We start from the raw sequence: 14,448 nt of genomic DNA on the forward strand, positions 1-14,448 counted from the left end.
CATACCTCTCTTTTCCTGTCTGTTAAGATTCATTAAAATTTGGACCCAATATAAGCATTGGAAGAAATACACTTTACATAAGCTCAGTGGAGAACTTGTTAGAATTTGGTTGTGTAATCTGCCAAAGATTCAGTCCACTTTGAGAATGACTCCTCAGCCCCTCTCAGCTTCTTTACGTTAAATGGATCGGGATGTTCCTACAGAGATTGAGCAGGCTCCATGCTAGAGTTCAGAGGCCAAAACAAAACTTTCCCTGATATTTTCCTACTGTCACCAAAAGTTGTTTTAAAAAAACCCCAGACGCTAAGATCAGGAATGCAGGCCAGAAGCAGAGTATAAAAATAATTGATAATCAGTAAAGCACACTCTGCTGCAGAACTTGGAACTCAACATAAAGTTACTCATTCTTTGACATGGAAACAAATAACTGAAACCAATGACAAGCTGTAGTAATAGTCCATATAAAAAGTAACAGCTTGCTATCACTTCAACTTCTTGCCTTGGCTGAGACTCAGAGGAAAGTGATGTGGGTAGCAGCACCACCAGTGGAGGGTTTTTAAATACATTTAACAAGCTGTTATTCGTATTCTGCTAAAATAATGGTAATTCACAAAATCTGCTTTTCAAAGGCTAGAAAATAAAAGGTTGCCTTTGTGTTCCCCATCCCAGTCTGTGTCATAGATCATGATGTAATCTTTTCATTACATAAACATCCACTATTTTTCTACAGGCCTCCATGGGAATGTAAGGAACCAGCAAACTTTCTAAGAGCTTGGTATGTATGTTCACCCAGCCTCCACATCCTGGCAGCTTTAGCTATTGCCTCCTACTGGATATTGATCAGTCAGGGGCCAAAAGCTTTAATACAACAACCATTACTAGATGTATTCAGCAGTTTAGTTTGAAAGAGGCAATTAAAAGAGAAAGAGATACAAAGGACCTAGATCCAAAACCAGGCTTGCTTACTCATAAAACTCCACTTTTTTTGTTGTGTGCTTATAAATTATCTAGTATTTCATCAGAAAGGGAAAAATGTTTATGATTTCATCTATACTATGCAACTGTTGAGTTTTCTTTGTGCCAAGCTAAAATATGAGGAAAGATCTAAAGAGCTTAAATTGAATGAGATACTCTATTCATCCATGTGACTTCTTTGTTAAGTAGGCAACCTGTGTGATGATAAAAAGGTCAGTGCTGCACCATTATATGTACTGTATACTTTAATCTCTTTTTTTTTATTCATGTGTTTAAATCAAGCATAAAAAAGCTATATTAAACAGTTGTATTTTTTTTTTTCTTTTGATTCCATTAGTTTAGCTTCAGGGTCAGGTATGTGTTTTGTGAAATTCCCAGAATAACATAATACTGAGACATCACTGCACATCTGTAGTACTGTTTGGAAGACCAAAAATAATATACATATATAGCATGAGTTGTTTGAAAAATAACCTGTATTTGCTGCATTTCAAATAGGTATCTGGATTACTTTGTCAAATTAAAGTACTGCTGTACCTACTTATCTCCCTTTCCAGGCGCAAGCAGTAGTGTTCACTAATATTTTGCAAGGTAAAAATGAAGAGTACAATGGGTAGTATTTCTTGCAAAAGGAAAAAATATTTATAGCATAATGGCATAGCACAAATCTTTTGAAAAGTACTATCAACTACTGTCTCTCATAGTATGCTGCTGCTTAATAGTAGATAGTTCCATATATAGGGAAGTGAATGTTATGTAAATGCACTAATATAATGAGATTTCTTAATCCTGACTGATGGAAGAAGCTTTTCAAGCATATTTGCTAAAGTCATAGTCAGTGTCATTAGTCATAGTCAATGACATTGGAAACAACATTTCTCTAAGAAAATAAAATGAAAGATACAGTTTCACTGATGTAAAAACCAGTTCCGCTATTTCTAGCTAATTCTGAAAACCAAATGTGGGACTTTAAAGGACTTAATACATGTAATAAATGACAAAATAATTCAGTTTAGTCAATATATCCCAAGTATAAAATTGCTCTAAGCAGAATCCTTTCCTAGTTTATTCTATGTATGTGCTGAAATAAAAAAGCCTTGAAAGGAAAAAGTAGTAAAAAGTGTTAAGGGTTTTTTTTGGGTTATTGGTGTTTTGGTGAGAAAACCTGCATAGAATTGAAAAATCAAAAAGTGCTTCTATTGTCATTCAGTTTTAAAGCTATGTTTATCTGAGAATTTTGATTTTTGCTTTTGCATGGTCTTACTCATCTTGCTTAAAGCATTTCCCATAGTACCCTCAACTGTAATGTATCTCCTCTGAGTATATTCTTTGATGCCTAATATTATAGTTGTACCTACTTTTCAGGCTTTCCATCAGTTGCAAAAACAATATCAGTCTATCCATTTATTCAGCCATGTATTCTCTCAGATTGTAGTTTTCTATCAAATTTGGGTGGCGCTGACTGGTGATTTCCACTGATATCAGTAGGAGGTTGATAGACTGTGAGACAAAGCTTCATCATCCCTGTAAACAAACTTCTCAACAACTGGGTGTTGTGATGGGAGCACACACCTGTGCCTCCTGGGAATGCAACAGCAGCAGGGGCTGTGGGTGGATGAGTGCATGGGGTGGGGAGGACAGACTGTAAGTTCTTTCCTGCTTTGGCTTCTTCCTGTTGATGCATATGGGGTCAAAAGCAAGCAAAAGCTGTGCTGGGAAATATGGAAGTTGTGAGTATTAGAGTGGAAGAATAATACAGACATCACATATGTAATCTCCCACGAATAAGATCCAAGTGATATCACATGTTTCTAAGGGTAAATATGATTTAGCTGTTAACAAGGGAGAAGTTTCAAAAGCATCAGAACAGACAGATACTGGGCGCACATTTTCAAAAGAGTCAAATTTGTTCCCTGGATTTGCATTCATTTGGACACTTAAATGATATTCCAGAGTGAGATAACTCTTGGATAAGGTGCTAGGATTTTGAAGTACATACTGTAAAAAAATGGGACATACTGGTTTTAAGCAGAATGTGATATGTGCAGCAGGGTTATACGTACATGATTTTGAAAATTCAGCTGTGTAGTGAAATAGCCTGCAGATTCATGACATAAATAGGGAAACTACACTGCTTTCACATGCACGTAAGATTTCTTTGCCTTCTATTTTAAAAATGTTAACACATTTAGTTTAAAATCACTCAAATGTGTCATTCTAACCAGTTGCAGCCAGTCTGATTAAGTACAGCAGATGTTTTCCTGGCAAAATCATATCAAGCAAGTTTGCCTGTAGGTAGCTCTACAAATGGCTTGAAACTCTCAGTTTCTGTAAAACATAGGCAAGTCTCCCTGAAACATCAGTGAAGGGCTGCTGTCTCAGCAAACAAGTCACATTCACAAGAATGCTTCTGGTGATTTTTACATTGGTTTTCATATATATCCTCTGTTATTTTTTTTTTTTTTTTTTTTTGTCTTGACATTTTTGCATGATACCTCATTGCCCTTAAGCGTGTTCACCTAGAAGATGAACAATCCAGACACAAGGAATGGCAGGACATGCTGAGATATAAATGAATAGAGCATGGTTTTACATGAAAGGGCTTTTGCCAGGTTTTCTACTGAAGTGTGCAAATTTAAAGCTATGGATCAGCGCCTTGCTATCTGCACACTTAGTGTTGGGTCACAACATAGTGACAGTGACAAACTCCTGAGCGGCCAAGCCCACTTAAAAAACTGTATGGAGGCACTCAGCAATAAAGGACGATGCCTTCAGCAGTCAAGAGCTACCAAGTACTTTTGAAGACTGATGACCAACTTGGAATATCACTTTACATACATACAGCACATCCTAATTCTATGCCATGCAGAATGGCCAAAACTGTGTCTGGTACAGGAAGTGATGTAACACTAATTTGGCACTCCACCGTAGCTTGTGTAGAGTTACTCCCAGCAAGATTAATTTGTGTGAGCTCTTCAACTGGAATTGACTTGCTCACAACTAGCTTTAGCTCTCCAAGATATTGTGCACATATATCTGGTATTGGCAAGCTCATAGCAGCTGGCATTACATCAGCAGTTTCCTCAGCAATATCAAAAAGTTCAAGCTGCATGATGCGATTACCAGAAGCAGTAGAATATTTTATTTCTTCTGTCTCATGCTCTTTTATGGTCTTTCAGCCAGTGGCTCGCTGTTCTGCCATTCAGCTCATGAAGGACAACTCTTTGTTAAATGGATGGGTTACTTTTAAGTTTTCTTCCAGGAAAAAAATTCCAGAGCTGCAGAATTTCTAACCGTCTGACTTAGAGCCTGTTTTTTCAGTGCCCAAACTAAATGCAGAAAAAGCTGATGGTTGTAGAGATGCCTGAGATGAGTCATTACTTCTTTGCTTATTCTTTAATAGTTTTGCCCAAATTTCACTGCTTTTCTCTGCTGCTCAGTTACAGATTCTTGCCTAGTTTTCCCAATGTTCGTAATTTTAAATCTCTTCAAGCATGAAAGCTCTCCAGATTTTTACCTGTTACCACCTGTTGATTTTTTACCCAAATATTCTTCTGTTTTCTAAACTGAATCTCACTGTAATATTCTGCCCATGTTTCTAATCTTCCCGTGACCCCTTGTATTATTTCTCCATTTTCAGCACTGTGCTCAGCTCCTCCTAGTTTAATAGATCTGCAGATTTCATTAATGTACCATTTACTCCCTCTTCTAGCTCATTATTGAAGCTATTAAATGAGATCAGAAGTAATACTAATCTTTGTGTACTGCACTAAATGCCTCCCTTCAAAGTTGTTGTTTATCATTACCCTTCATTGTTTATTATCACCCTTCATTTCAGTCAACATGATAGTTCATTTCCAATTTGATTTAAATTTGGGTGCAGAATTTTGACACATTTGAAATAGGAGAAGGAATGCTAATCAACAATGCAGCAGAGGCTTCTAATTAATGCTCAATTTAGAGGATCAAAATTAGGAGTCCTCTACTGCAGCCACAATGTAAGGTGGAAACTGTCTTCATAACTTAGTCGAGAACATCTTAAGCTCAGTGCTAAAATATCCCACAGAAAACAGTATACTGCTAAAATTCAGACGTGACAGTATAGCTTCTGCTCTTTATTTGTTAATTTTGTATTACTATTAAAATATCAAGTTTGTCTGGCAGACATCAACATGTTTTAGTAAACTTGTTTGCTCAATAGCTGTTCCACTATATTGCCAGGGAGAGAAGCTAAATTTATGAATAGCTATTAAAAAGGCAACTCACAGAATATATGAATTTCTATCTTTGGCTGTTTCAGAGACATACAGTCGTGCTTCCAAAGCAGCTACATCCTTCTGTTCCTGCACAGTGTAAAATGTCAGGAAAGAGATTTTAATTTTCACAACTCATTCAAAGTTTAATGTCTAAATTCCCTAGTAAATGCTATTAATCGTATTTATGATACATAATTAGGAAACATCAGTCAGGAAAAACTAATTTTGACAAGATATAATTACTCTGATAATAATTAATCCACATGACTTTTCTTAAGGGGTCAACACCAAAGCCTGTTCATCCTTCACCTTAATGCAATACCTAGCATTTTACAAAGTTAGGTTGCCAACCCTTAGCATCAGTGCCAATTACTCTTGGTCTTCATTGGTTTATTGATGAATATCTTTGTCCAGATACTTTTGGATATCCAAGAACTCCTTGATTTATTCCTAGGAATACTCGTCTTGAGTTGATTTAGTTACATATAGTCTGTGCCAGTGCAAATGCAAAATCCCAAAACCTAGTCTGGAAAAAATTTGCCTCAAAGTAGAACTGAGATCTTTCACAGTTTTGTATTTACATGTGTTGAACTGTCCTGGGTTCAGCAGTAGCAGTCAGTTTTTCTCCTTCTTAGTAGCTGTTGCAGCACTGTGTTTTTGACTTTTGGCCTGGGAACAAAGCTGATAACACCGATGTTTAGACTGACCAAGGACTTTCTGAGTCTCATGCTCTGCCAGGGAGGAGGAGGGGCCGGGAGGAAGCGGGGACAGGACACCTGACCCAAACTAGCCAAAGAGGTATTCCATACCACAGCACGTCATGCTGGGGGATGTAACTGGGAGCTACTCGGAAAGGCACGTCCTCTTTTTGGTCGGGCTCTCTTTTCCGGCAAGCAGTATCGTATTCTCTTCCCTTGTTATTTCTCTTTTCATTATTCTTATTGGTGGCAGCAGTAGTGATTTGTGTTATACCTTAGTTACTGGACTGTTTTTATCTCAACCCGTGGGAGTTACATTCTTTCGATTCTCCTCCCCATCCCTCTGGGGAGTGGGGGGGGGAAGTAGACTGCGTGGTTCTAATTTACAGCCGGGGCTTAAACCACAGCAGTTCTTTTTGGCGCCCAACGTGGGGCACGAAGGGTTGAGATAACGACAGATCTGACCGGAGTGTGTCTAATCGTGTTTGTGATAAGCATTCAGTGTTTTGGATTAATAGTCACTCGTCACAATGCTGATTTATTGGCTCTCAAAGTTGTTGGTTTTGATCTCACAGTCTCAATATGCCGTAGGTTACTTAGAGCCGGTATTTGCTGTGTTAGTGTTTTTCAAGTGTGGGGCTTGGGCTAAGGTTATTGTCTCATTGTATTTTATGGTAATGACTTGTAATACAATAGAAAAATTGATCATGAAACTGATCTGGCTTATGTTCCCAGTGTGGTCACCACCTTTATACTTTGGGAGGTATATAATACAAATGCTTAGCAACTATACATTTTTTTTTCTCCTTCCTGGGTGGTCAACCTATGAAGGAGACATTCTTTTACCCTCCCAGTGCCCCTTCCAGACTGTTTACAGCATCGTTTGAGAGTTTTTAAATTTTTGAGTGGCCTTTTAATATTGTTGAGACCTGTTTGCTGATTGTGATGGGGGTCACCATGTTGGCATGCATACAGAGTGTGTTTTGTCCACAACCATTACGTCTGATCTCAAGAGTTAAGCAGAGTCGGGTTTGGGCCTTGTCTGGGGTTAGATGACAAAATAGGGGGACCGAGAGATTTTCCCCAAGGCTGGACAGCCATGAGTGGCAAGGTGTGTGGGATAGTATGGGCAAGGATCTAGGTCAGTGGGCCCCTCCAGTGCTTTGGAATTTCACCACCGAACAAGTGCAAAATCCAGAAGAATTAGTAAAACACTTAAATGAGGTGTGTTGTCATCCTGGTCATACCAGAGAGGGACAAATCATGTCAACGTGCTGGGGCTTGGCCTATGCTTACCGGGCCTTGTTCAACACTATCCAGCACCTTCAAAAGGAAAGAAATGTCCCTGGATCTGAGGGCGAAGCAACAGACAGCGCAGCTACTCCAGCTCCGAGCACAGCAGCTACACCACCCCCAGCGACAAGTACAGCCACTACTCAAACTTTGACTGCAACAGACAGTGCAGCTACCCCAGCGACAAGTACAGCCACTACTCAAACTTCAACTGCAACAGACAGCAAAGCTACCCCAGCTCCAACCACAGCAGCTACACCACCCCCAGCGACAAGTACAGTTGCTACTCAAGCCACAGTGATGATTGCAGCTAAACCAGAGGACCAATTCGTACCAATATCGATTGCCCCTGTACGCAAGAGAAAAAGCAAAAAAGAGGCAAGAAGGGTGAAGCAAGATGGAGAAACAATGTATTCACCACCCAGGCCACCATCTGATCAAGAGTCATCATCACATGATGAAGAAGAAGAGGTGACTTCTCGACCTCGGACCTCAACCGAGCTACGGAATATGCGAAAAGATTTTACCCATCCAACAGGGGAGCACATCATCACCTGGTTGCTCCGATGCTGGGACAATGGGGCCGATGGTCACGAACTAGGAGGTACGGAAGCCAAGCAGCTGGGATCACTTGCTAGAGAAGGGGGAATTGACAAAGCAATTGCAAGAGAGAAAAAGTCCCTCAGTCTTTGGAGGCGGCTCTTGGCAGCTGTGAAAGAAAGGTTTTCGTACAAGGATGATGTTACGAGTCGTTCGGCCAAGTGGACTACTTTAGACAAAGGCATCCAGTCTCTGAGGGAATCAGCCATCGTAGAGATGATCTATCACATCAAACCGAATAACGGAGATATACCCATAGACCCAGATGAAGTCGAATGTACACGACCTATGTGGCGAAAACTTACACGGAATGCACCGTCATCATATGCCCATTCATTGGCAACAGTAACCTGGGGTGACATAGTAACACCAACAGTGGATGAAATGATTCATAAACTCCGAGAGTTCGAAGACAATCTCACCCCTTCCATCATCTCAGCTGTGGAAAAACTGTCCCAGGATGTCAAACAATTGAGGGACGATCTATCTGATTTATCCAGCTCCTCACGTGTACCAACACATGTCTCAGCTCTTAACAAAAGACGTCCTATTGTTCGAGAGAGAAGATATAGAAGGCAAACACCACGGGCCACCCTATGGTTTTACCTGCGGGATCATGGAGAAGACATGACAAAGTGGGATGGAAAACCTACTTCAGCTTTGGAGGAACGGGTGCATGAATTGAAAATAGGAACAAGGATCAACACTAATCATCCCATGAGAGCTGCGGCTTCAGTCTCTGGTGAGCAGGTTCCCAGATGGAGCGGAAGAGCTGATTTTACTCCAGCTCCTGTGATAACGAAGAATAATCCCTTTCAACACGACTTAGGTGTCCAACGTTGTGATGACTGTTAGAGGGACCCTGCCTCCAGCCAGGTGGAGGTAGGGGACAATCGGATTTACTGGACTGTGTGGGTCAGATGGCCTGACACATCAGTCCCGCAGAAGTATAAAGCTCTAGTAGATACCGGTGCACAGTGTACCCTGATGCCGTCAAGCTGTCAAGGGGTGGAACCCATCTATATCTCTGGAGTGACAGGAGGATCCCAAGAGTTGACTGTACTGGAGGCTGAGATCAGCCTGACTGGAAGGAAATGGCAAAAGCACCCCATTGTGACTGGTCCAGAGGCTCCATGCATCCTCAGCATAGATTACCTCAGGAGAGGGTACTTCAAAGACCCAAAAGGGTACCGATGCGCTTTTGGTATTGCTGCTTTGGAGACTGAGGAAAATGAGCAGCTGTCCACCTTGCCTGGTCTCTCAGAGGATCCCTCTGTTGTGGGGTTGCTGAAGGTCGAAGAACAACAAGTGCCAATCGCGACCACAACAGTGCACTGGCGGCAGTATCGCACCAACCGAGACTCCCTGATTCCCATCCATAAACTGATCCGTAGTCTGGAGAGTCAAGGAGTGATCAGCAGGACCCGCTCACCCTTTAATAGCCCCATATGGCCAGTGCGAAAGTCTAACGGAGAGTGGAGATTAACAGTAGACTATCGTGGCCTGAATGAAGTCACACTACCATTGAGTGCTGCTGTACCGGACATGCTAGACCTTCAGTATGAACTGGAGTCAAAGGCAGCCAAGTGGTATGCCACGACTGATATTGCCAATGCATTCTTCTCAATTCCTTTGGCAGCAGAGTGCAGGCCACAGTTTGCTTTTACTTGGAGGGGCGTCCAGTACACTTGGAACCGACTGCCCCAGGGGTGGAAACACAGCCCTACCATCTGCCATGGACTGATCCAGAATGCACTGGAACAGGGGCAAGCTCCAGAACACCTGCAGTACATTGATGACATTATTGTGTGGGGTGATACAGCGGAAGAAGTCTTTGAGAAAGGGAGGAAAATAATCCAAATCCTGCTGAAAGCTGGTTTTGCCATAAAACAGAGTAAGGTCAAGGGACCTGCACAGGAGATTCAATTTCTGGGACTAAAATGGCAAGATGGACGTCGCCAGATCCCTACAGATGTGATCAACAAAATAACAGCAATGTCTCCACCAACTAATAAGAAAGAAACACAAGCTTTCTTGGGTGCTGTGGGGTTCTGGAGAATGCACATCCCAAATTACAGTTCGATTGTAAGCCCTCTCTATCATGTGACCCGGAAGAAGAACGATTTTAAATGGGGCCCTGAGCAACAACAAGCCTTTGAGCAAATTAAACGTGAGATAGTTCATGCAGTAGCCCTTGGACCAGTCCGGAATGGGCCAGATGTAAAAAATGTACTGTACACCGCAGCTGGGGAGAATGGTCCTACCTGGAGCCTCTGGCAGAAAGCTCCAGGGGAGACTCGAGGTCGACCCCTCGGCTTTTGGAGTCGGGGATACAAAGGATCTGAGGCCAGCTATACCCCACCTGAGAAAGAGATACTGGCAGCCTATGAAGGGGTTCGAGCTGCTTTGGAGGTGATTGGCACTGAAGCACAGCTCCTCCTGGCACCCCGGTTGCCCGTGCTGGGCTGGATGTTCAAAGGCAGGGTCTCCTCTACACATCATGCAACCGATGCGACAGGGAGTAAATGGGCTGCACTAATTACACAACGAGCTCAAATAGGAAATCCCAGTCGTCCAGGCATTCTAGAAGTCATCATGGACTGGCCAGAGGGCAAAGATTTTGGAATGTCACCAGAGGAGGAGGTGATGCATGCTGAAGAGGCCCCACCATATAATAAACTGTCAGAAAGTGAAAAGCAGTATGCCTTGTTTACTGATGGGTCCTGCCGTATTGTGGGAAAGCATCGGAGATGGAAGGCAGCCGTATGGAGTCCTCAACGACAAGTTGCAGAAACTGCTGAAGGAGAGGGTGAATCAAGTCAGTTTGCCGAGGTGAAAGCCATCCAGCTGGCCCTGGACATTGCTGAATGAGAAAAGTGGCCAGTACTTTATCTCTATACTGACCCATGGATGGTGGCAAATGCCCTGTGGGGGTGGTTGCAGCAATGGAAGCAGAGCAACTGGCAACGCAGAGGTAAACCCATCTGGGCTGCTGCACTGTGGCAAGATATCGCTGCCCGGGTGCAGAACCTGGTGGTGAAGGTACGCCATGTAGATGCCCATGTACCCAAGAGTCGGGCCACTGAGGAACACCAGAACAACCAACAAGTGGATAAAGCTGCTAAGATTGAAGTGGCTCAGATGGACTTAGATTGGCAACATAAAGGTGAATTATTTTTGGCCCAGTGGGCCCATGACACTTCAGGCCATCAGGGCAGAGATGCAACATATAGATGGGCCCGTGATCGAGGGGTGGACTTAACAATGGACACTATTGCCCAGGTTATTCATGAGTGTGAAACATGTGCTGCAATTAAACAAGCCAAACGGTTAAAGCCTCTTTGTTATGGAGGACGATGGCTGAAGTATAAATATGGGGAGGCCTGGCAGATTGATTATATCACACTCCCACCAACCCGCCAAGGCAAGCGCCATGTGCTTTACCATGGTGGAAGCAACCACCGGATGGCTGGAAACATACGCTGTGCCCCATGCCACTGCCCGGAACACTATCCTGGGCCTTGAGAGCCAGATTTTGTGGCGACATGGCACCCCAGAAAGAATTGAATCAGACAATGGGACTCATTTCCGGAATAACCTTATAGACACTTGGGCCAAAGAGCATGGCATTGAGTGGGTATATCACATCCCCTACCATGCACCAGTCTCTGGGAAAATCGAACAGTACAATGGGCTGTTAAAAACTACATTGAGAGCAATGGGTGGGGGAACTTTCAAGCATTGGGATACACACTTATCAAAGGCCACCTGGTTGGTCAACACCAGAGGATCTGCCAACAGGGCTGGCCCAGCCTAGTCAGAACTTTTACATATTGTAGAGGGGGACAAAGTTCCTGTGGTGCACATGAAGAATTTGCTGGGGAAGACAGTCTGGGTTATTCCTGCTTCAGGTAAAGGCAAACCCACTCGTGGGATTGCTTTTGCTCAGGGACCTGGATATACTTGGTGGGTAATGTGGGAAGATGGGGAAGTCCGATGCGTACCTCAAGAGGATTTGATTTTAGGGGAAAACAGACAATGAATTCAATTGTACGCTGTTGCCTGCTATAGTCCATCAACTAGAAGTCTGCAGGGCACCAGCGACTGGCTCTGACTTCCCTCCGACCATCATCCCAACAGAGAATGAACTTTGATAGAACCGGATGAGTTCTACAGTAAAGGAACCATCAGCATCAGCAGGCAACGATCCAACACTGCACACAGCTTCTCCTGCCCTGAAAGACTGTTCCAAGAGATGGAGCCCAACATCATGAACCGAATGGACTCAGTAGCTTTATAGGAATTGGTCCGTGCACTAAGATAACAGTGCACTGAGATGAGAGTGAGGGTTTATGGAAAATGTGGGATCTGAGCATGACGTGAATGGTATGGAATAAGGGGTGGATACTGTCCTGGGTTCAGCAGTAGCAGTCAGTTTTTCTCCTTCTTAGTAGCTGTTGCAGCACTGTGTTTTTGACTTTTGGCCTAGGAACAAAAAACTGATAACACCGATGTTTAGACTGACCAAGGACTTTCTGAGTCTCATGCTCTGCCAGGGAGGAGGAGGGGCCAGGAGGAAGCGGGGACAGGACACCTGACCCAAACTAGCCAAAGAGGTATTCCATACCACAGCACGTCATGCTGGGGGATGTAACTGGGAGCTACCCGGAAGGGCACGTCCTCTTTTCGGTCGGGCTGTCTTTTCCGGCGGGCGGTATCGTATTCTCTTCCCTTGTTATTTCTCTTATCATTATTATTATTGGTGGCAGCAGTAGTGATTTGTGTTATACCTTAGTTACTGGACTGTTTTTATCTCAACCTGTGGGAGTTACATTCTTTTGATTCTCCTCCCCATCCCTCTGGGGAGTGTGGGGGGGGAAGTAGACTGCGTGATTCTAATTTACAGCCGGGGCTTAAACCACGACATGAACAAAACAATGGGACAGTGAAATATTGACAATTAGGTTGGGTTCATCTGTTAGATGTAGTGAAAATTACCAGAGTAAGAAGGTGGGTGCATCCCAGGTGCCATCATGTGCAGTGGGTCTAGTGGAAATATAATTGCCAAGTCCAGCTCTTGCAACAAGGAGTGGGTTCATGAGTCCAGAAATACAACCAGAAGTGGGGTCACAAATCCAGAAATCATGTTGCCAGAAGGGTTTGAGTTTAGTTGCTATAAACACAGCTTCTCTGAATTTTGAAGCTCTGCATCTTTGAGTATCTACCTACTTATCTGGCATAGCTGGGTATCTCATTACTGCAAATCTGCCTTAACCTCTGAGGCAAATTTTGTTCACTCTTCCCCAGACTGCTTATGGAATATTTTCCTCCCACTCGGTGTCTCCTAAACTCCATCTCTGGCTCTGTTGATTCCTGCTAGGGAATCAGCAGTGATACTTTTTAGCCTTGTTTTTATGGTTAAGCATTTTATAAAACTTTTTATTGGGTTTTTATTGCTACTATCTCCTGTCTGCCCCTCACCCCTTATTATTGAGTTGCATACTTATTATATCTCTTGTGAAATTGAATTGTATGATTTTCTGGGAAAGGATTTAATGTCAGTTACATTTTCGAAGGTACCTACCAATAACATTCAATGATGTAAAAAATATGCATTATTACTCTGGTTCATTAATATCTATTAATCATGATTTCAGGTGTCCCTGATGAGTTTTACTGTTAACTGACCAAAGCGTACCTTCTTGCAAATGAAAGCCTGAGGAGATCAGAGACCATTAACCAGTTTATGGCATCAATTTTTGGTCATCTGTATAAAACATGTAAGGGATGTGTATGTTTGCCTAGAACATATGTCAGCATGTGTTTTGGGAACAAGTTGGTATGTTGTTCCTCATTTCCCCCTTTGGTCCTTTGTATTCAAGGGGCTTTTACCTTTTCTTTGAAAGACACTTGAGGAAATGCATGCCTGCTGTGAAAGCCTGATTTATTTTGCATTGCATCTGCACTGTCTGGTTCTGCAATGTGCACTGTGGAATTAAATCAGCTTCTCTGCATCTCTACAAAGGATTATGTGGGGTTTTTTTCCCCTAAGAAGCTGACTCTTTCATTGTGTGCAATTCTGGCAAAAGTATGTGCATTAGCTGTGCTAGTGACTTTTCTGGGTATGTTAAGGTTCATCTTATTTTTGTTATCAAAGAAAATATAACTTACGTGTATAATGGTTTGCAGGAGTAGGTCCTCACCCAGAAAGACTGTGAAATCAAAAGGTGCTAGAGGAGCAAAGAAGAAATAAAAATTAGTAGTAGTCATACATTATTGCCCAGCAGTTCAATAGATGCAGGTACTGACCTTTGCAAAAGCAGTGTGATTATAGTATTATAATAAATGGGAAAAAAACCCTCCTTTAAGTCCACAAAAGAATTGCAGTAGTGCCACCTAGTGTGCCAGGTATTGTACGTTTTATGGGAACGGACAGTAAACTACTCACATCCCACCCCACTTGCTACAACCGTACCTTGACTCGTCCTCCTGCTGCTGCTCCCTTCCCAGCCTGGTGACAGGAGAGGTAACAGCATTGACAGAAGGTAGGGGAAGAGACCTGAGGGCTGTTCTGCAGATGCTGATTCTGGCACACATGCTGTAAGGTTGTCATTGCTGCCTTAGAA

The sequence above is a fragment of the Psittacula echo genome (genome assembly GCF_963264785.1).
Source record: "Psittacula echo genome assembly, chromosome: 1".
Taxonomy (NCBI): domain Eukaryota; kingdom Metazoa; phylum Chordata; class Aves; order Psittaciformes; family Psittacidae; genus Psittacula; species Psittacula echo.